The following is a 21,719-nucleotide window of genomic DNA, read 5'->3' on the forward strand; positions in this document are numbered from 1 at the left end:
TATTTCCAGCAGTCACATCTGTGTGGATATTATGTGCCCTGTTCAGCTGTATCCATTTCTTTGTGACATCTGTCCAATGGGGTCTGGGGTGGGTGGGGGGGAGTAAAATTAAAGGCGAGATTCCAAATGCCTACACAACATTCTGCCATGTATTGATTTACTGTTACTAGAGTAACGTACGTGGACGGGCCTGAGCGGCACATATAATTTCAGCGAGGTCATCTGAAACTGAAGGCACGCTCTGTCAACTGGCCGTAATATCAGAAACCAGCACGACGTTCAGATGCCGAAAAATGCTGGATTTCTGTCATGTTCCAGAATGCGTTGACAGGAAAAAGGGGACAAAAGGAATGAGTGTCTACCTTAAAGCTGGAGCACCTCCCTGTCTGCAGGATCTCAGGGTCTGGAACAAACAGGAGTTCCTGCTTAATTGGGGTGAGATCTGGGGCTTAAAGGAGGGCCAAGACAGGACCTGAACCCCCTTTCTTTCTCCCCCAGAATCACTTTGGCTGCAGAGGTGCTTTTGATGTGTGCTTTGGCTCTGCGAGTCCTACTTTGTGAGTGTGTTCTTGGGAGACCAATGGTTACTTGCCTCCAGGCAGAATCTCAATCCCCAGGATCCTGGCCCTCTTTGATGAAATGCTTTCGGGAGCCGCTAACCCCACTGATGCCCATATGCACCCCCCCTCCTTTGCCCTCTTGTTCTCTCGAAGCTCCACCTCCCCCACCACGTTCCACTGCTTCTCTGTGAGAGATTCATAACAAGGACTTTATCTCTGTGCAGTCCGGGCCAGATGAGCACTGTCTGACAAACTGACAGGAGTATTAGTTGTGTCTTACAGAACACCTCTGACTGTCTCCTCTCTCAGCTCCACTTCCTGCGGGAACAGACACAATGGGGCCCATTGAGGCATTTCTGTACTTGTAAATGTAAGCCTCATTTTGGCACTCTGAAGCCAACAAGTAAATACTCCAGTCCTATCAATAAGCATCATCATCTGCTGCTTGCAAAACTATTTAATTCATTTAATATTTAACTTCTTTGGTCAAACAGAGATCAATAGATATCACTAAGATTTTGTGTGATGGACCAACACCGGCAGTAGCATTGCACAATTCTGAAGTAGAACCAAAAGCAAATGGTTTCCATCCACCCATTTTCCGTCACGCTTATCCCGAGCGGGTCGCAAGGGGTGCTGGTGCCTAGCTAATTAAATTAATTAATAAATAGAACCTAAGTTAAATCACAGCAGAAAGGCAGCTGTTGTGTAAAGGTTTCAGAAGTTTGTTAGGAAATAATGTAAAAAGAGCAGCATCAAGCGGATCGAGGTGGCAGCAGACAGGTCAGGGATAAAGAACACACATCCCAAAAATGAAGTGTGACCATGGCAGCATCATGCCTTAATGATGAGACACACCTAATCACATCTTTTTGCTCTCTGCAGGGTTTGTTGGGTTACTTTGCCATTCCTTCGTCTGGCAGTGATATAGAACCACTCACTGCTGTGGCATGAGTATTACACCAGTTACAGCTGCACATTACACAGAAACACAAACAGCTTTAAACACGGGAGTGGAAGATATCATGCTATGGGCAACATTTTCTTCCTTTTGGGCTGCACAGTGGAACAGTGGGTGGCACTGCTGCCCTACAGCAAGAATGTTTTGAGTTTGATTCCCGGGCCTGGTTCTTTCTGCATGGAGTTTGCATGGTCCCCCTGTGCATGCATGGGTTCTCTCCAGGTACTCCAGCTTCCTCCCCCAGTCCAAAACCATGACTGTTAAGTTAATTGTCTTCTCTAAATTCTCCTTAGGTGTGAGTGTATTCTAGAATGGTTGATTTTCCTGTTTGTCTCTGTGTTGCCCTGCGATGGACCGGCAACCTGTCTAGGGTGTACCCTGCCTTTTGCCCGTAGATGGCTGGAGATAGACACTAACACCACTCACGACCCCAGAAGGGATAAGTGGATGGATGGATATAAAAGAAAGAGGAGATTCTCAGAATATTGACTCCAACAGAGTCCATGTGTGAAGGTTTTTAGATTTTAGGTTTAAAAATACTCAAAAACATTAAATCATCTGCCTTCCACTTTAGGCTGATGTATCAGAAGAAACCAACTAAAATACTTTGAAGTTTGTACTAAGAATAAGTAAGAAAAGGCTCTTCTGAAGGACCATTTACCCATTCATCAAACCTAATCATCTTGCATAACCTGTTATTATGACAAGAGGAATAAAAAAAAAAGTCCTCACAGAGTGATGAAGTCAAACTCAAGCACATTTTATTGATGATGTTGACAGATGTGACAGAAAATCTCTTCCTTTGACTAATTAAGGCCTCAATTAGACAGCACTTACTTAATGAACTCAACAATCATCCGGAAATTAGTCTTAAAACTAGATTTTCTTCCATTCACCAAGGTGGATGATTGGTGATGCATCAAAAATAAAGATAAATAGGCTAAACATGTCCTCATGGACTCAACCTGATGGCCACACACCAACACACACACACAGTTAAATGCCAGTCAAACGAATATCGCACTAATTTTCCTTCCCAAAACTCCCACCTCTTCATTGATCCAACCAATGCCCTACAGACCTCTCTTATCACATAATTTCCCCCGTATATTGATCATGTATATTGATTACACACCTAACCGCTACAGGAGCAGCAGCTTTCCTGCGTTTAACATCGGCACCTTAAAAGGTTTACCCCAGGGGACAGTTCTAGACTATTTACGCAATATATAATTCAATAAGTCAAATCTGCTGCAACATTTAGAGATGGTTGTTTGATTTCATTCATTGTTATTCATTGCTTTTCATTCAAACTTTAGACAAACTGATCAGAATTTGTAAGCATTTCAACCCATTTTCTCTTTTATATCAAACTTTTAGCCAATAGTTAAAATCAATCAGAAAAATAAACAGGTTAGGTATAAGAATCTCGTTCAAAATATTTTATTTTCTTCTACCCCAGTGGTTTCTAAGTGGGATTCACCAGGGGGCGCTACAGTAGATGGGGGTTTGGATAATTGGCATAAAAATAAGAAAAAGATGAGCTTTTTTAAAGATTTATATATTATTATAAACTATTATTTGTAAAATTTTAACATTAAAAACTGAGAGGAATAAGTGAACTTGGAAGCTGTTCCTCTGTTTAATTATGAAAGTAAAGATTATCCCAGCTTGGGTGACAGAGAGCTGAAATACATTTTCTTTTTTGCAACAGTCTACTTGTGTGAGTTTTTAATTTTAGAGGTACTTAAAACAAGACATTTTTTAAACATGGAGCACGTCTGCATGTGGAAAAAAAGATATATATATTACGCTAAAAACAAAGATAATAACAACGGCATAAGAATAAATGTAAATAAAACTTTCTAAAACTTGTTTTATCCTCATTTTTTTACCATTTGTTAATTTACAAAAGTGGCCCCCAGCCAGAAGCCAATGTAGTTTTAGGGGCCCCGGCACAGAAAGGTTTGGGAACCCCTGTTCTGGCCTGTCATGACTGTTTACAATGTTTAGATTTTAGAAGCAGAATGTGTATTTGTGGGAGCTAACACTGACAGAAAAACCCAATGTTACTGTTTTAAACATCTTATCTCTCTTTCTTTAAGGAGTTTGCGTTTTATATCCCTTTAAGGCTACTGTATAAACAGTAGGATTTTTCTGTGTTATTGTGAAAATGTAAACTCTTAAATTAAAGGCAAAAATATGCCCAGCAGGAGGAAGGATATTAGTTCTTTACCCAGAAAGCGAACTTCATGGACAATCCATCCATCCATCCATCCATCCATCCATCCATCCACCCATCCATCCATCCATCCATCCATCCATCCATCCATCCACCCACCCACCCATCCATCCACCCACCCACCCATCCATCCATCCATCCATCCATCCATTTTTACAGGTTCCAAATATGAACAAAAAAACTACTGCTTTGGTTATCTATAATATATTTGACCAAAAAAGGTCAGTATCTATGCTGTAACATCTGCAAACAAAGTGCTAAAAAACTCTGCAAATCTGTCTCTAAACAAAGTATGACATGTAAACACAAAGCTAATCTGAATGGAACTCAGTGAACTAGAATTGCCCAAACAAATTCAATTTTCTACTTTCCTTAAAAGCTAAGTCTGGAAACAACAATGGATCCAATGTATACGGAAGAGGATTAGGGCCACTGGAAAAAAAAAAAAAAAGTTAACTGATTTTTAAATATTATTTCATTTTAATATTGGAAAAAAGTCAGAAATCTGACTTTTTTTCCTCAGAATTCTGAGTTTAATCTCAGAATTTTGGATCTTAATGTAGATGGGCACCATGAAGGAAGGGATGTGGGAGCACCCACCTTCACTTACAAAGATGTGAGTTGTTTGGGAGGGCCAGTAACACTGGTGGAAAATGATGGAATTAGGTGACTCTTTATGTGCCCAAGGGGTCCCAGTAATGCTATCTTATTCATGGAAGAGCAGAAGGTGATTAAAACAGTTTAGTCTCTAAAACAGATATGGCTACAGCTTGATGCTAACATGTTTGTTAGCTGTCAGAAAACAGTCAGAAGTCTGAGATTAAAGACAGAATTCTGAGATTAAAGGCAGAATTCTGAGAAAAAAATAATAATTCTGAGATTAAAGTTAGAATTGTCAGAAAAAAGTCAGAATTCTGAGATTAAAGTCAGAATTCTGAGGAAAAAAGTCAGAATTCTGAGACTAAAGTCAGAATTCCGAGATTAAAGTCAGAATTCCGAGATTAAACTAAGAATTCTGAGATTAAAGTCAGAATTCTGAGGAAAATTCAGAATCCTGAGATTAAAGTGAGAATTCTGATTTTTTTCTCATATTATACTGAAATAAAATTAAACAATCAGTTAACTTTTTTAAATTTTTCAGTGGCCCTAATCCTCTTCCGTAAATGTACTATCATAAAGAAAGAAAGAAAAAGAAAGGGGTGCACAAATTTAAAAAAAAAAGGAGGGAGGCAGGGAATAAAGTGAAGGGAGGAGTCAAGCGAAGGAAGGAGCAGCTGGGAGTCCCACACTTCGTCCTCTCTCCCTCTCGAAAAATGCTCCAAGTGTAATAACAACTCTCCACACGCTCCTCTCTGTTGTTTTTGACGCGCATCTGTGGTCTGCTGTCGGCAGATTACAATCGGCTGGCTCATGGTGTTGGGAAGAAGAAAACTGTGAGAAGGAGGAGAAAGACAGACAAGAGGAAGAAACTCTGACTGCGCCGCTTTGGAGTTGGACTTCCAGCCTTAGAAAAAAGGAGAAAAGTCCAGAGGAACATCTGCAACTTTGGAAGAAGAGGAAGAAAGACGAAAGAAAACACATTTTTTCCTTTAAGAAAAGTCAAGAAGAGAAATCCTCCAGGAAGAAAGTAAGTTTCTCTCTTAATTGCGCACACACTTTATTATTATTTTTGGGGGGAAGTTTACAGCCAATCAGCGACACTTTATGAAGCAGAAAAAAGTTTCATATTTCAAAACGATGGATGTTCATGCAGGTCAGCACACACAGGCTTATTTTAAATCAACAAGGAAAGGATCCCGCGTCAGCTTTGCTTTCAGCTCCTCAATGTTTCCAAACTCAGAGATGTGCGCCTGGAAAACTTTCTGCGGCTTTGTTTAGACTGTAGCAGGAAAAAAAAAACTAATAAAGTTTGCTCAAAAGTTCTTTTTATTATTTTTTTTACAAAAACAAAATAGACAAAGAAAAAAAAAAACACTCTCACATCAGCCAAGCGCTTTGAATTAAAACTTTTTGCAACTTTATTGGAGCTTTCCTCCCAGAAAGGCGGCCGCTGGAGGTGTGGTGTTCAGCCCTGACCATGCATATTAATGTAGATGTGTGATCATATTTCAGCGTCTGCTATTGATTTGCAGATTTTTTCATTAGATCAGTTAAATTGGAGGATGCACGACCTCCTATTCCAGCTAATTAATTAACAGTTTTTTTCTGTTTAATCCTGTTGCATTACCTAAAAAAAAAAAACAACAAAAAAAACACCTAAATAAAAAGTAAAAAAAAAATGGTTTCAAGTGCAAATCTTATTATCGAATTAAATTTGAAATTTAATTTGATTTTTTTTTAATCTATCAGTAAAATAGAATAATTAACAAATGTGAATCATTTAAAAATAATTTGAAAACATCATGGGATAGAATCCTTTCTAAAATCTAACAATGCTTTAAATCCTCTAAAAATAAAAAAAACAAAAACAGGTTTAGGGACACTTCACATAAGCATGTAGGCTTAGAGAAATTTAAGCACACCACAGGGGAGGAGGGGTCTCTGTGGCCCCGCAGGGGTCACTTATCCAGGGCCCCTAACAAAAATACCATACATTTACAAAATCCCCTCTTATATACTCATGAGTGTAATTTTGTAATCCTCATAGAATTCAAATTTAAATTGAAAGAGAATATGGAATAAAGAGAATTATAGGGTTGCAGGATGCAAAACTTGTTTGGGAGTCCTCCACATGTGCAGATATTTGTTTAAAACTTTCCCTCCTGTCCTTCGCCAGCTGTTCCACATTTTATCTGCCTGTCTGCTCTCGGGTTTCATACAAACGATGAGGGTCCGAGGTGCTCAGCCATGCGGTGCGGCTCAAATCCTCCTCCTTTCAATTTTTTTTCCCCCTCTTCCTTTTGACAAATGGCAAATTATTAACAAAGGTTTCAGCTGCCTTTAGATGGAGCAGCGTCTAAACAAATCAGTATTTTATAATTTTTTTTATTTGGATACACAAGTTCTGTGTGTAGCACATAGTTTATAAAGATTGGAAGAATTTGGAAATTAAAGTAATAGAATAATTTGTTGATTTTAAAGGCTTTTTTAAATCAGTCATAGTAAGAAATTAGGTAAAAATAGTTGAAATTTGAATTTAAACTTTCCATGCCCAATTAATTATTTGTAGCTTTTTTTGTTTCATTTTTTAAAGGTAAAAAGGGTAGAGTCGACACTTCTCAAAATGTTTTCTATATATGATTATTATTGCAATTGTAATATCACATATATATATATATATATATATATATATATATATATATATATATATATATATATATTTATTAATTAAAACAGAGGTTAAGTTCATATAATGACAATAATATTTTGGGGTTACACATCTCTATAAAATAGAGGATGTTAATTAAAAGGCCCTTTTTTCACCTAATGTGAAATATAGCAATGTCTAAGGATGCTGATCTTATGGAATTTGATGCGTTTCCTTGCAGATAACATTTCCTCTGCAAGAATCAGCCACTCTGTTTGACCCCCCCCCACCTCCTTTTTATTAATTTTATTATTTAATCTTACCTATAAGCTTTTTGTTCTCCAACATTATGCATATTTCCAGTGTCATCAGCTCCATCGGCCACCTGTGACCTGACAGAATAGAGGCTGTCATGTTAATGCAAGGGGATGACATGCAATTAGCTTCTGAGAAATGCCCCCTCTCCTTTTTTTTTTATTTACACGAACACCCCGGCCGTCACAGCTGAAGGGGCAAACCTGCATCCTCGGGTCTTTTTCCACAACACACCCCAGAAAGAATACCTGTTATCAGGTTGGTATTCATGGAGCACTAATGAGCTGTCTTGTCGTGTTAATTCTGCGACCTGAGGCTCTCAAAGAGGAGGCGAATAGTTTTTGTTAAAACGGGGCTAACGAGAGGGAAGTTGATTGTCCTGAAGATAACGAGAACGGAGCAGGATTTAGTGTGTGTGTGTCGTCTTGTATGGTATAGAAATTTATCTACAAGTTTCTCCTTAAAAGTTTCATTTAAGGGGAAACATTCCAATAAGCCGGTTTTCCTTTTAACTGCTCTGATAGTTTTTTTGTTTTTTTTCACCTCTAAATGATCAAATGCGTCTAAACTAATAAAACACATCATTGAAAGCCTATAATGACTTCTACAAAATAGTTCTGCATGTTTTTTGTCATCCACAAATTTAAGGTAGAAATGAGGAAAATGATGCTGTGATTGTCAAACAGGAATCAGGTTATAATCATTTCCTTTTGCTGTTGACTTTGAAAGGACAAACACCCCTGTTAAGCAACAAAAAATAAAATAAAATAAAACACACCTAAAAGAAAACTGTGATTCTTCTCTAGTTTTATGAGTTCAAATGTTCAGAGTAAAATTATGGAGGAACCATTTGATAAGTTGAAAAATGTGCCGTAATATTCTACGACGTTTTTTGATAAACCCCTGGCGCTCTCTTTCTGTGCATACAACAACTACTGTAGTTGATTTGATGTCCCCCAGAAGATATCCCCCACTTTGATGATTTGGTACTTTGATATGCTGACATCAAATGAAACAGACACAGAGGGGAGTGAATGAGGGCGAGTCACACAAAGGTACTGATTGAGGGGGCAAAAAAAAAAAAAGACGATGAAACTGAGTGTGTGAGGAAACTTGGGTCGAGGCTGCAAACCTGGGGAGCGTCAAAATGTCTGGACGTATTTGCGTACGAGCTGAGACGGGAAGGGGTCTTCTTGCGCACGGGGAGCTCCTTCTTGGCCCCCCTAATCCCCAGGCCCAGCCATCCCTTCAGGGCATGCCTCAGATCTGACTCCCTGGCTCTCTCTGCGTGGACGAGTCAGCTCCGCCAGCAGGATTTAATATGCTATGTGTTCCCTCCACTCCACTCCCTCCCACCCTCCCTCCCTCCAACCCAACTATCATTGTCCCTGAGCGGGACCCAGGCTCCCTGTTTCAAGGAGCCAGCTAAAGGCACCTTTCAAACCGCGTGATGTCTTTGGATAAGGAAATCGTAGGGATGAAGAGGGTATGAGACTCAAGATAGCAAAACTGCAATTTCAGATATGTATATTACACACATGGGGGAATTTTAATGTGCTTTTGGCTTTGCAAACTGCTGGTCACACGCTGGAAAAATGCATGCTTGCTCAAGCATTCTGTTGCAAATTCATTCATCTAAAGTTGCTCTCTCTTCTGCAATCACCTGGAATAAGCACATTTATTCTCCTCCTGATAAGAATGAGAGATCTGTCTTTTCTCCAACTTAATGTGAGGCAGAAAAACTTAAAATTTAATTATTATAACTAGAAATGGACTACATTCTTACACTAACCTCCAGTAAATTAACACAAACATTTAAAGCCAACACCTAATTAGCTTTTATAAAACAAAGTGCAACTAAAACGATATGTTATTACTACTTTCAAAATGTCATCTATAATAATTATTCATGCTATGATGTATAAGAGCTCCTGCTTCATTTAAAAGTAGATGCTCATTGTGCAGAATGTCTGACAAAAATGCTTTTTTGTTGGTCTTCTCTTTGAAGTTAATTAGTTTCTACTTAGTCAGTGATTGATGGTCCACTCGGTTTCCTTAGAGGTCTTTGTGTTTTAATCCTGAAAAAAAGCACCTTAATTTGTTGCAAAGAGAACCATAGGCTTTTTTTAAACCAGCTGACTGGCAGTGGGCAGCAAAAGTTAAACTCAGCTTGTTTTTATCAAACCAATTCACAACAGATTTTCAAATCCTTTAGAGAACAAACAGATCCAATTCGTATGCAGATACATGGTAGGGGGTGCTGGCCTGCTTGCGTAGTGTGTCTCGTTAAAAGTAACTTTGTATAGCAGGAATATTATGACACTATAAGAAAAGTTTGATTTTAAAGCCTTAACTTTTTGGGATGTTAAATTATATATTAAATTTTTTTTTTCTTCAAACACTTTATCATTAAACAGGACAGGTCGCGCCTGCTTGTTACCGCCGCTCCTCCTCCTCCTCTGTTTGTTTTGGATGCTGTAAAGACGTCTTTAAGTCGTTGGTGTGAACTGTAGCAGCAAGAGGTGAAGTGCTTTTGGTTTAAGGCCTAGAAGTGTGTAAAGTTGAGTGCCCAGAACAAGATGAGCTTCCCCGGGTCGGAGGCTGTTTTTGCAGATGTGGTATTGTGTCAGCGTTGATGAGAGCTGGTTGTGGCATCCGTGAGGGGGTCTTTGCTCTTCTTTTTCTCCTTTTTTTTTTGTCAAGCTCTGTGATTTGTGAGACACATACACTTGGCTGCTTGCTGAGAACAATGATCTGCCACTCATCCCTTCTTCATGATCTGTGACGCCCGCTTCATGCATTTATTTCCTCCTTCCAAATTCCATTTTATTATTCCGAAAACTTTGCATTACACAAACCAAATGTTTTTTTTGCAATATGCAAATAATTAGGAATGGGATTGTATGATATTCTGCTGGTATGATAATAAAACCCTGGCAAACATACTATAATTATACAAAGATTTAAAGACTGCTCATTATAGTTAGAATGTTTTTTGTCTCAGATTAAATAAATCTTATTTTGATATATGACTTAAGGAAGAAGGTATGTGCTGAAAAGATTGGTCTCTCTCACTCTCCTGCAGCTTAAATGATAGGCAGATTTTTTTCTTCACATGTTGTAGAAAATAGTTTTTGAATCTCTCATCTTTGTTTTTGCAGAGATAAAGTAGCTCTAAATTGGTTTTACTCAAAAATAGCATCCGGCTGCAAAGAGTATTGTGGTCCATGGGATCTTTTACAGCTTGTTTATGGTTTGATTCCTTTGAATAAAGATTCTTGAGTTTCTGACAAGGGGAAAATCACATTTAACTCCCAGTGTAGCTAAAAACAACCCCTTAAATGTAGTATCTAGTGGTAGTTACTGCATTTTTTTTTTTTTATTGTAAAAAATATTTTCCCCTGTTGATATGGCAACTGATTTGCCTTTATGCTCTGGTAGAGCCTGCAGTCAGCTCATTTTTTTAATTTACCTTTTTATCATACAGGTTGTCTAATCGAGATCCAAGATCTAATATAAAAGAGAGACCAGTTAGATAAAAGCAAACAATTTTAAAAACGGTGCATAAAACAAGCAATTAAAAGATTTGAACTTAATTTAAATAAGCTATTAAAATTAGCTAAAAACAAGTTTTATAATATGCATGAAATACAAATTGGAAAGTGATGTTTGGTATGTTATAGGTGTAAATATTTCCAAATATTGTTTGTTTTTGACATGAAGAAATGAGTACAGGATTCTCCTTTTAAGGCATTGGCCAGCAGTGAGCAGCAACAGGTTAGGGAGGGGCAGCTTGCTGCTACTTAAAGCTCCAGGGGTCCGCATTTCACCCTGTTATTAAAGCAACTTTGGACATTGTCATGAAAAATCCTACAGGTTTTAAACCTCTATTTCTAAGTTCTACTGTACCTTCATACTGACACCCGGACATATCTAAAGTACTGAAGTTCCTTTTCCTTAAATACAAAGGTTTGTGGACTGGAAAAGAAAATTTTTTTTTTGTTTGTTTGTTTGATCAGTTGTACCCTTGTCAATCTTAAAAATAGAAAATTTGTAGATCCCAGTTACATTTAAACTTTAAGAACTGTGAAACGTAAAATCTTTGTATTTTTTCTAACCCAAACTTTGAGAAAATTTTTTACACATCAATATAAAGTGTAAAAAATGGAGGCCAATTACTAAAAACGAGCAGCTAAATTTTAGGGTGCCATTTAAAGATGCAATGGGAACAACATTTTTTTTTTTTCCTTCCAAAGTTGCTTTTCAGGGAGGGATTTCTATCTGGTCCCGCTGCATCCCATAGTGAAGGGCGAGGAGGAGTCCATTGTTGAACAGCTAATGTTAAGTCCAGGTTAATACCTGAAAGAAGTGCAGCTCCAGACATTCTCTATGCACTGCAAACATGGCTCATGTGTGTTCTTGTAGTCATCTCTGATTCTTGCTTGGCCTTTTCATTTCTGCCTCAGTGTAATCGGGAAAAGGAGAAGGGCATTGAATGGGGATGGTAGGGTATTGGGTCGGGGGTAATACCTTATATACATGCCTCTTTGGTTTTTCCTTTAGTAATGAATGCTAACTCACCCTACTTTTGATAAAAAACCAAAAACAAAAGGACAGCTCTGCTATCGGAGCAAATTTCAGCCTCAGCCCTAGAGAGCCCTCCATTGACAGTGCAGCATTTGAGCACTAATCGTTTTTTCTCATGCAAAGTGTGCTTTTTTAAGAACGCGGGCCGCTGAGAGTGACGATGGGTGGGGGCAATGTTTTAACAATACTCTGCAGGGTTCGTGGAGGGGAGGTGGGCTTTAGGGTTGAAGTGGCGGGTGAGGTGTGTGTGTGTGTTATTTGGGGGGGTGCAGGGCTCCTCTCCTCTTTGCCCATCAGACAAAGCCTAGTTCCTTTCAGCGTTGAATTTTGGGTGGGTGGTGGTGATGGGGGCGGTATCCGGAGTTTGAGTTTTCTTTGAAAGAGAGGGACTCAGGATGGTTTTGATGAGAGTTTGTCATTGCGTCTGCTTTACCTTCCAGAAGGAAAATATCTAAAGCTGCCCTTGCAGTGACAGTCCTGGAAAAAATGGGCTTCCTGAGTTTTTTCCCCCCTTCTTTTCTTTATAAAGAAACAGAAATATTAAAGTGTACACAGCGCCCTAAAACGGCCTCAGCTATTCCTGCCAGGCTGCTGTTTTTATTAAGAGAGGTTGACGTGCTTTGGAAATATATCTTATTCATGAAGAAAGCCAGGTTGGACTTCCCAAAGAATTCATTATTTTCCCCTCAGACGAGGGTTTCGCGGGCTGCAGCCGTCCCCTCTGAGGACTTGGAACATGCAGCGCAACATTGTAAAGCCTCCCTCAGTGGGCTCGGGAGTGCGAAGGGTTCCATTTGTCAAAGGTGCGAGAGTCTTTTTCCCTCCTCAACACTTTCTAGGCTCAACCTTAAACTCATTGTCTGAGCAAAGGCAGGACATTAGTCACTGCAACGCCACAGGAGCCCGAGGGTGCTAAGGACTGGAGCTCTGGACAGAGGGGAGGAAAAAGGGGGGAGCAGGGGAGGGAAAAGGTGACAGTAGGGCAAGAATAGAGCAGGAAATATGGGGTAGAGGGAAAGTTAGGAAGGGAGAACACAAGAGCCGAGTATGTGTGTGGGAGAAGGGGGTTAGAGGGGGTAGCTCTACCTCAGGGCTCAGCAGTGTAAGCCCCTGTCTACCCCTAAAAAGCTGCTTTCACAAAGAGATTTACAAGACAGGTCTTAGGTGTGCTTTGCAGCCCTGCATTATGAGTGATCGAGTGTGTAAATGTGTATGTGTCTTGCAGGAATGGACATTTCTGCAACTGATTTTCTTCTTGCATCACCTATGGAAGAAAGTCGTTCCCCCTGAATTTACCAATTCCGGGTGTGTTAGACCCACAGCAGCCCCGGCAGAGTGGTGCGAATAACCTATTCCCCCTGGTGGCAGTGTGCCTTCTCTGTGTGTGTGTGCGCGCATTCATGTGTGAATGCATTTCGCAGATTTTCACATACAAGGGATCCTGTTAGCTTTTGGAATTATTTATAAAGCCCGGGCTTTTGTGCGGTGCCCTAAGTCCCTGTCTCCTCCCATTACTGCTTATGACTCTACCTGGCTTCTTTCAGTCCCTCAGCCACCCTCCGAGCAGAAGGGACTGGGTGTAGAGTTACACTTAAACCTTTTTACTGCTACCAGAAACACTTTCTTCACTCTATAAACACTGACTTCACAGTTTTTCCACTCAACAAATAGTTAAGTTAGCATCAAGTGATGTATATTTTTTCCAGTAACAAATTTAATCTCCGCTGGGAATAAGTATAGATTTTTTTTTTAAAGTGGAGGTCCACAAAAAGCTTCTTTTTAAAAAAAAAGCTAACTGAATGATATTGCTTGTTCATATAAATCAATTAAAAAGATGAAAGGAAAAACTATCAAACCCTTTCTTGGATGAATGACCTTTGATAGATTTTAACATTAATCCTGAAGCATTTTCAAATTCACACTCATTTCTTTCAGACAGAGTTTGAACCCGGTGACCCCAGGTAGTGATGCACAAAGAAGTTAAAAAGTGAATTTTTTTGGACTATTTTCAGCTTTATCAACCTTAAACACAAAGCTTTTACTTTGATCACTTAATCTGCATACATACTGTGTCGAGTAGACGTCAACACTTGACTTTAGGCTTTTAAGTAATGTAGACTAATATTAGCTACTGTCAGCTTTGTGCAGATTTTTTGGTATAAAATCAGAGGAATTAAAAAAATATAAGAAGCTATTTAAAACAAAAGTGATTGTTGTGCAACAAGCAAATAGATTAGGCTGTGAGAAAACAAGAGAGAGAGCAAGACCTTTGGCAGATAACGGGAAGGCTGGACGGAGTGAAGCAGAGTTTATCTGATTAAATCATGTACATTTTGAATAATTAGAATTATAAAGAAAAAAACAATAAATTTGTAAACCTTGGCAGTCTTATTAATATCCTAGAATTGAGAATCTTAATTCCTCAAGGAATAATTTTATGCTATAGCGAACTGCGTAAGTAATGCTAGCTATGCTAACACTGTTAAATGTGCTAATTACATTAACTGTTCTATGATTTTTTTTTAATATAAAATACATTTAAATATTATATCCATTATTATAAACAGAGACCGCTGTTAATGGGTATTAAAGCTAACCTTCGGTGCATTATAACCACTTATTTAAGATTCTAAAGACAGTTTAGCATGTCAACTCCACAATAGATAGAAAAATGTTGCTTCAATTTCTAATATAAATTGTATTTATCCACTCATAGCAGGAGAGCTTGGCAGATTATCTTAATAACAATTTTTTTTATCTTCTTAGTTCGTGTGGAAAATCTGAATTTGCTCAAATCTGCATCAGCAGGTAAACTGCTTGCAAGAGTCTTAAGACCTGCCATAAAATGTTTATTGGTGCATCCTGCAAATAAAAGTATTATAAATACAAACTGCTTCACTCAAAAGAAGCTTAGACCTTATGTGATGTGATCAGAGGATGTGGGAAGTTGTTTTCCAAGGATGAGACTTTTATCTTCTTTGGGAAAAAAAAAGTGCATAGCAAAATGTACCTGATCCGATCTAAATCCGATTTAAACCTTGGTTGATTTAAAGTCACTATTTCGATGGACACTAAATAAAATGATGCGATCATAAGATGTGTATACATGTACCAAGCATTAGATGAGAATAAATCACTGTGGAACTGTCTAATTTTATGGAAAAATGGCAGAAAAACGTCTGCTGGCGTTGTCATCATGCACAGTAGAGATTATTACACTCCAAAGATCCAAATGATGATCAGAAAAAAACACCATCTCTCAGAAAGATTATTTTTCCCCCCAAAATTGGACCGAATCAGATTAGAATGAAGCATTTTTGATCTGATCAGGCCTTCAATGTGAATTTTTGTGTCCAGGTAGACTTAGCCAATGACTTCTTCTCACAGGAAGCTCTGATGGGCAGCTTTAATGCAACAGATGCACTTTAGAGAAACTCAAAAATGTACCCAGATTCACCCCATATGGGCCTGATTACATATAATCCAGGGAAGGTTTTTTTTTTTCTTGCACAGAAGGACCGAAGCTGAAGGTTTAAGTGTGTTTTAGATGGTTTATGTTAATGTTTGCCTTTTATTGAAACAAGCTGGAATGCGATTATAGTCCGCTTGCTACATATAAGCAGTGAACTGCTCCAGTTTTTCATCTCCCTCTGGCACAGAGATCAATGCAAACCAGCTAACACAGGGTAATAAGCCATTAGTACACACATTGGTGGAGGAGATTTACATACATCGACCGGCCAACTGATAAACTCTCTGTCCTAGAGGTAAGAATTATTACTGATAAGCTGAGAGTGCAGAGAGTTAAAGAAAGTCTGTTTGCGAAGCAATGCTGGGTGATCTCCTCCCTGTGACTCCCAGTCCTACATGATGGGTGCCAGATTGCATAGCTGGAAGCCAGTTTCGTGTCTGCTTGTCAGGAGTGCAAGGTGTTAGGAGGGGGTAGATGTGAAAATGATTACGGTACACCCTTCCTCTGATCTGATTCATCACTACCCGCCTCTCCTGCAAAGGGTGAACTTATTATCCCTGTCTGAACTTCCTCCGTGTAGCCAGCTGCTCTCCATGCTTCCCAATTAACCCCAGGCACCCGTCAAATGCTCCAATTAAGGCGTCCTCCTCCTCCTTCTCCTCCAATGTGTGAGTGTATTTGCCGACCCAGAACTGGTTGAGAGCGGAGGTGAATGAGTGAGTTGCTGAGCTGGGAAGTTTCGAGCGTGTTTGCTTAGCGGTTGTGTCACGACACCCATATTTATTTGAGCTGTTGGAGCTAACAGCTGAAACAAGTAAATACATCCAGATGTTTGAGTTTCTCTGAATCACATCTGCAGGCTTGAACAGGCAAATGACATGTAGTCCAGCGGTCCCTAAACCTTTCAGCTCTTAACCAACAAAACAACAGTGAAAGAGAGCTTTAACCCCTACTACTGATTGACTTTATTAAGATAAATAAAAAATGATTAATAAATTGAACTTTATTGATCTCACAATGGAGAAATTAACTCTGTGGACTTGTGGGCTACCACTGTGCAGGGCCCGGGGAGGAATCGGGGGTTAAGGGTCTTGCTCAGAGAGCCAGAGCGGCGGTCTGTGCGAGTGGGTTTCGAAGTACAACCTCAGGATTCCAAGCACCTTTGCCCTAACCACTAGGACGCCACTCCCCTAAAGATCTGCTAATCAGCTGTAGATGGGAAAAAATCGACATAAACAGCATTGCAGTGATTCAAAATGAAAACAGAGACTTTTATATGTGAATATTATGCAGACGGATTTATGTAAAGTCTGTGTTTCAGATTATTTGGAATAACAGCAAATTAAAATCCAAAATTCGACCTCTTTGAATTAAAAGATTACAGAATAGCAATAAGATGGGGTTTCAAAAGAGAAATTAAGTCTAACTTAAAAGCATGACTGTTTAATTTAGTATGTGCTTCAGTCATTTAGCCTTTTTGAGGTTTTATGGAAGCCCGGGTCTCTGTACTAGTGATGCAGCTTACCTGCATTATTAGATTTGATGTCTTTCTTTCTTCACTTCAAAAAATTTTTTGTGGGCCAGTTTAATGTCCAAACAGAGCAGTGTTACCACTGTAGGTAAAGCTTTGGTACTTTTGGCATTGAGGACAGGTGGCAAATGGAAAATGAAATCAGCATCTCCATAAAACTTGTCCGCAGATGGAACCATTAGGTGCTCTTAAATTTCCTGTGTTGACTTTGGACTTAGTAAAAAACAGTGGAGCAACACCAGCCAACAGCCAATTACTGTGGAAACTTTACTCTGGACTCCAGCAACTTACACTGGGTCCCCTCCACCTCTCATACTCTGGGACATTAATTTTCATATGAAATGCAAACATTTCTGTAGTCTCTTAAAAATAACCAACAGGCTGATTATTACTTTTGATACAACCGCTTTATTTCAAAACATGTTTTCCTTTCACTCAATTTCCTAATGATATGCTTGGAGGTAAAACTCTTTGAACAGCTGCTCCTGGACCAGTGACCGTCTGTGATTTGTTGTATTTCTACAGGATATAATTTGTCATCTGCTAGACAACCGGAATTTATAATTTTTCAAATCTTTTAGGTTTATATTAACTGGTTTATAAATATTTGAGAAGCACAATACATCAGCCTATGTATACTCGATCAATATAATACAATAGTTTTATAGCTTTTTCTGATTTACATTTAATTAACCTATTGACGACATTTAAATGTATTGGTATAGACCGAGTTATTTTTTTTTTATAATAACTGATTTTTACAGATTGTACCTAGAAATCAATCAATCAATTAATAGGAGTCATACAATTACTGTTCAGTTAACATTATGTGTTTTTGATTTTATTTCTGTTACTCCTGCTTTAGGTTTGGTGCTTGAATTGATTTGTTAGTTTACATTTTGGAAGTTTTTTTTTTTTGTCTCTTTCAGGAGTAGTTCACCAAAAATATGAACAATTGTGTCAGTTTTTTTTTAAATACTGGGTAATTTTTAAACCAAATGAGAATTATATATTTCATAATTATCCACATTTATCCAAAAAATATACATTAATTTATGTTAAACGTAGAAAGGAACAGTGTTGAAAATGCATGCAGTTGGTTAATGTATTTATAGGTTTTAAATTGTGCAGGATATCAGTTTTTCTTGTCTGATTTTTCAGTGTCTGACCTGCCGATCACATTCAGAGCAGATCAAAGGAAGATTTTCCAGTTTTGATCTCCGACCACCTGATTGGTCTGTCTTTTTTCTCAAATATCATCCCGGTATGAGGTTTTTCTACATAATTCAAGACTTTTAAAGAAAGAAGAGAAAAAAGAGAAAAACCTGCTGTTTTCTATTTCTGATGAGCAACAGTGCAGGAGTCCCGCTGTAGGTGGGATGCAGGCTAGTTGGCAGCACTCCCGAGTCCTCTGAGACCGCTTGCGTGCGTGTGTGAAGCCTTCGAAGCTCCACGCAGAAGAAGAAGGGGGTGGGGGGGCACTGTGGCTGATATGAAAGTGAAGGGAGAGAGTTGTCTCCCTACGCCGCCGTGGGGAGAGCCGTCAGGGAACTGGAAGTCTCTAGAACTCCCTCTGAGGCTCCTGGTGTCTTTGATCTCATTCCTCCGCCGCGGTGCACTCCACACTCCTCTATAGAACGCACTCAACCTGCTGTCAATCTGGAAACACAGGCTCTCACTTCACAGAGATGAGATGCTTTACTCCACTTACAGACCAGCGCAGGGTTCAGCACTCCTAGACACCGACATGAAGCTCTTCCTGAACAACTTAAGGAGAGAAACTTGGAAAGCAGCTGCAAAAAATATATCAATAAATAAATAAGAATGAAGCCTCAGATGCTAGGAATTAAATTTTCTTAGATGGTTCTGAATTAGGTCTCACTTTTATAATAACTTTTTAATCTATCACATCTAAACATTACACCACCATTATAAATATGTAGAAAACTTATATAGCAGTTCCAAACTATATGGAAATCAAGTCTTTTAAATGTAGTATTTCTGTGCAGTAGAGAAAAATTATCCTTTCTAATAATACACTAGAATAGGGCTGAACGATTTAACCAAAAATCTAAATTGCGATTACTTTCAACTAGTGTTGTGATTTTATTGCGATTTTCCTTTACACTAAGCACAACCATGTCGATTTTTACTTTAGGGTTTCAGTTTTTCCAAGACATTGAAACCTCGCTTGTCCAGAATCCAGTGCTGCAGAACTTTGCTGTAAAATCTACATGAAAAAGATCCTTCTACTATAATGCATAGATCTAGGTGCTAGCTCCAATTCTGTGTTCCCTTCTGTATGACAGCATACTGACTATAATCGTGTTACCATCATCTAAGGGAGAAATGTTGTGTCTTACTCATGTTAAATGTATTGTGACTAAAATTGAGTGTCTCTGCGATTTGAAAATGGCATTTTTATAAATTGCGATTATATTGCAAATGCAATTAATTGCCCAGCCCTACACTAGAACAAAGATATGAATGTGAAATTGGTCAGTAATTCCTTGGTAATTTTTGACAAAGCGTAGACAAAATATACAGATGTTTTTTTTTATTGGTTGCATTGCAATTAAAAAGACCCTCAATCTGTAAACAGCATGAACTTCGATCCACTTTCTAAGTTTAAAAAAGTGTAAACTGAAAACATTTTAACATCTTCTATTTTTTTGTGTTTTAAACAGTTTTGAGTCTGCAAAACCTTCTCTGTAGTCGTTGTTTGATTGAGTTGTTTGTGTTTTAGTCCAGAGAAAGAAAAATACGTCAAGTCAGAAAATGCACAACGTGAATCAGAAAAGTTAGAAGCATCCCTCTTGGATTCCCTTACTTTATGCTGTACAAAGACATTTAACATGGTGAACTTTTTTTATATTATATTTCTTAACATAAAGAATATGCGTTGATTCGTTTGAGATAATCATGGGATGATAATCTGGGGTTTTATTATATGGCCTCTGTTTGAATAACAAATCAAAGCAAATGGTGTATTATCAGAGTTACATGCTGTGGTTTAACAAAAAGTTCAAGAAAATCAATATGAAACTCATGATAATTTGGAAGTTATGCAGTATTAGGTGGGGGTGGGGCAACACAGCGTTCACACTGTTCTCCAAGCAGTTGGCCAACAAAAGAGACACTGGGTTAAGGTTAGGGTATTTTTTCAAGTATTTTTTCTATTTTGGATTTGCAAAACATTCATGAGTCAGGGGTGAATAAAACAAGATTTTTTTTCATAGCTGAGTATCTGGTTCCTCCTTAGATTGTATGCAGTATATAAGACATCAGGGTTGTAGTTAGAAACTCAACAATCAGCTACATTTTTAGCCAATTTTAAATCAAGTTTTTGTGAAGCTGAAATATGATTTAAAAAAATACCTTGCCTTGTCAAGTTGTCATGAACTGTTAATCACAGATTACGTGTTTTGTGTTGCTTATAACTTCTTTGCATTAATAACTGTTTAAAACGGCTAGGATTGAAAAAAAAAAATTGATTTCAAAACTCCTAGATATTTTTAAAATACTTAAATCCTCGCTATTTAAAGTAATCTGCATTCCATCTACAACAACTGTATCCAGACTGCTATACTATGTACCCCTCTATTGGTTTAGGAGGGGTTGATTTATGAGGTTAGCCTTATTTTAAGTACATTTTTATGCCAACTGATGACAGATAATAATAAAGAAAGCAAAGATTAAACCAGAAAAATCTACTTCTCTATCGATGGAATGTGTGACCCCACTCTTGCCCTTTTTGGATCTGTTCCCATCCACACAGGAAGTCTTGCATTAAAGCAATGCCCTTCATTTTTCTACCCCCCCCCCTTCACCATAACTTTCTGTCTCTCCCTGCATTCCTCTGACTGACTGTGGCACATTTCAGGACAGCTTCATTCAGCATTCCTTTACATCCCAACTAGTTTTCCCTACCCTCTTTATTTTTTTTCTTCCTCATCTTGTCTCCCTCTGTTTAGGTCAGTTTTTTTTATCAGGCGAGAGCCAAACACCGAGACAACTTCATCTCATCCAATTTTCACCCCTTTAATTCGGTTTAAATGGCGTGGCTGCGAGGGCCGGGTCGGGAATTAATAAGAGCCAATAAAGCTCGCCGCTGGGGCATCGAGGCTAGTCTTTAAGTAAACATTATGACTTCTTGAGGGGGGGATTCAGGGGCAGCACTTGATGAATTGTGGCGGAGCTCGGGAAGGGCTAATTTCTCACTTAGTCGTCCTGATGGGGCTGGTTAATAGGCCTTGCTTTGCCTGGCTGATTGTCTGCTGGCTTTATTATTGTGCATTATCGCGCTGCCCCCTGGCTGTTTTTAGTGTTCGGCCCCGGAGACGCCAGAGCCCGTCATTAATCACGCTGCGGCTCTGACTCATTCCGCTTCAACACTTTTTCCCAGTGACATGGTGGAATGAAGGACAGGAAAAAGAAGGAGGGAAAGCACAAATAAGAAGCTCAACTGAGCTGGGAGAAAAGTTGGCAGGGCAACTTTGTGCAGCCTATAGATGGAGCTCAGGAACAAAAACTGAAAAACTGAGTTATATATGGCTGTAAAAGGCAGAGAATAGTATTTTTCAGTCTCCTGGGCAAAAGACAAGACCTTTTGTCAGCCGTGCTTGCTGCCACTACATTTACACAGGATGATCCATCTGCTTGATCCCTTTCTGAGCAGCACGTGTGAGGAGGAGGAACAGAGAAATACGTGTGTGTGTAGGTGTGTGTGTGAGTGAGGTTTTCATCACAACGGGAATTTCTCTTTTCCCGCTCATCCCCTCCCTCGGGTCCCATCTCTTATTTA

General features: G+C 38.8%; 1 protein-coding gene across 1 annotated transcript in view; it reads left to right on the plus strand.

Annotated features, from left to right (window-relative positions):
- Positions 1 to 5,038: 5,038 nt before the first annotated feature.
- The window catches only part of LOC107085457 (transcriptional activator GLI3-like), a 127,603-nt gene continuing 110,922 nt past the window's right edge, over positions 5,039 to 21,719 (plus strand). The window contains exon 1 of the mRNA XM_015375771.1: positions 5,039 to 5,390. The gene's annotated coding sequence lies outside the window, so the exon portion shown is untranslated. The remainder of the gene's footprint in view (positions 5,391 to 21,719) is intronic.

This window comes from Cyprinodon variegatus, unplaced genomic scaffold (assembly GCF_000732505.1).
Source record: "Cyprinodon variegatus isolate N-32 unplaced genomic scaffold, C_variegatus-1.0 Scaffold125, whole genome shotgun sequence".
In the NCBI taxonomy this organism is placed as follows: domain Eukaryota; kingdom Metazoa; phylum Chordata; class Actinopteri; order Cyprinodontiformes; family Cyprinodontidae; genus Cyprinodon; species Cyprinodon variegatus.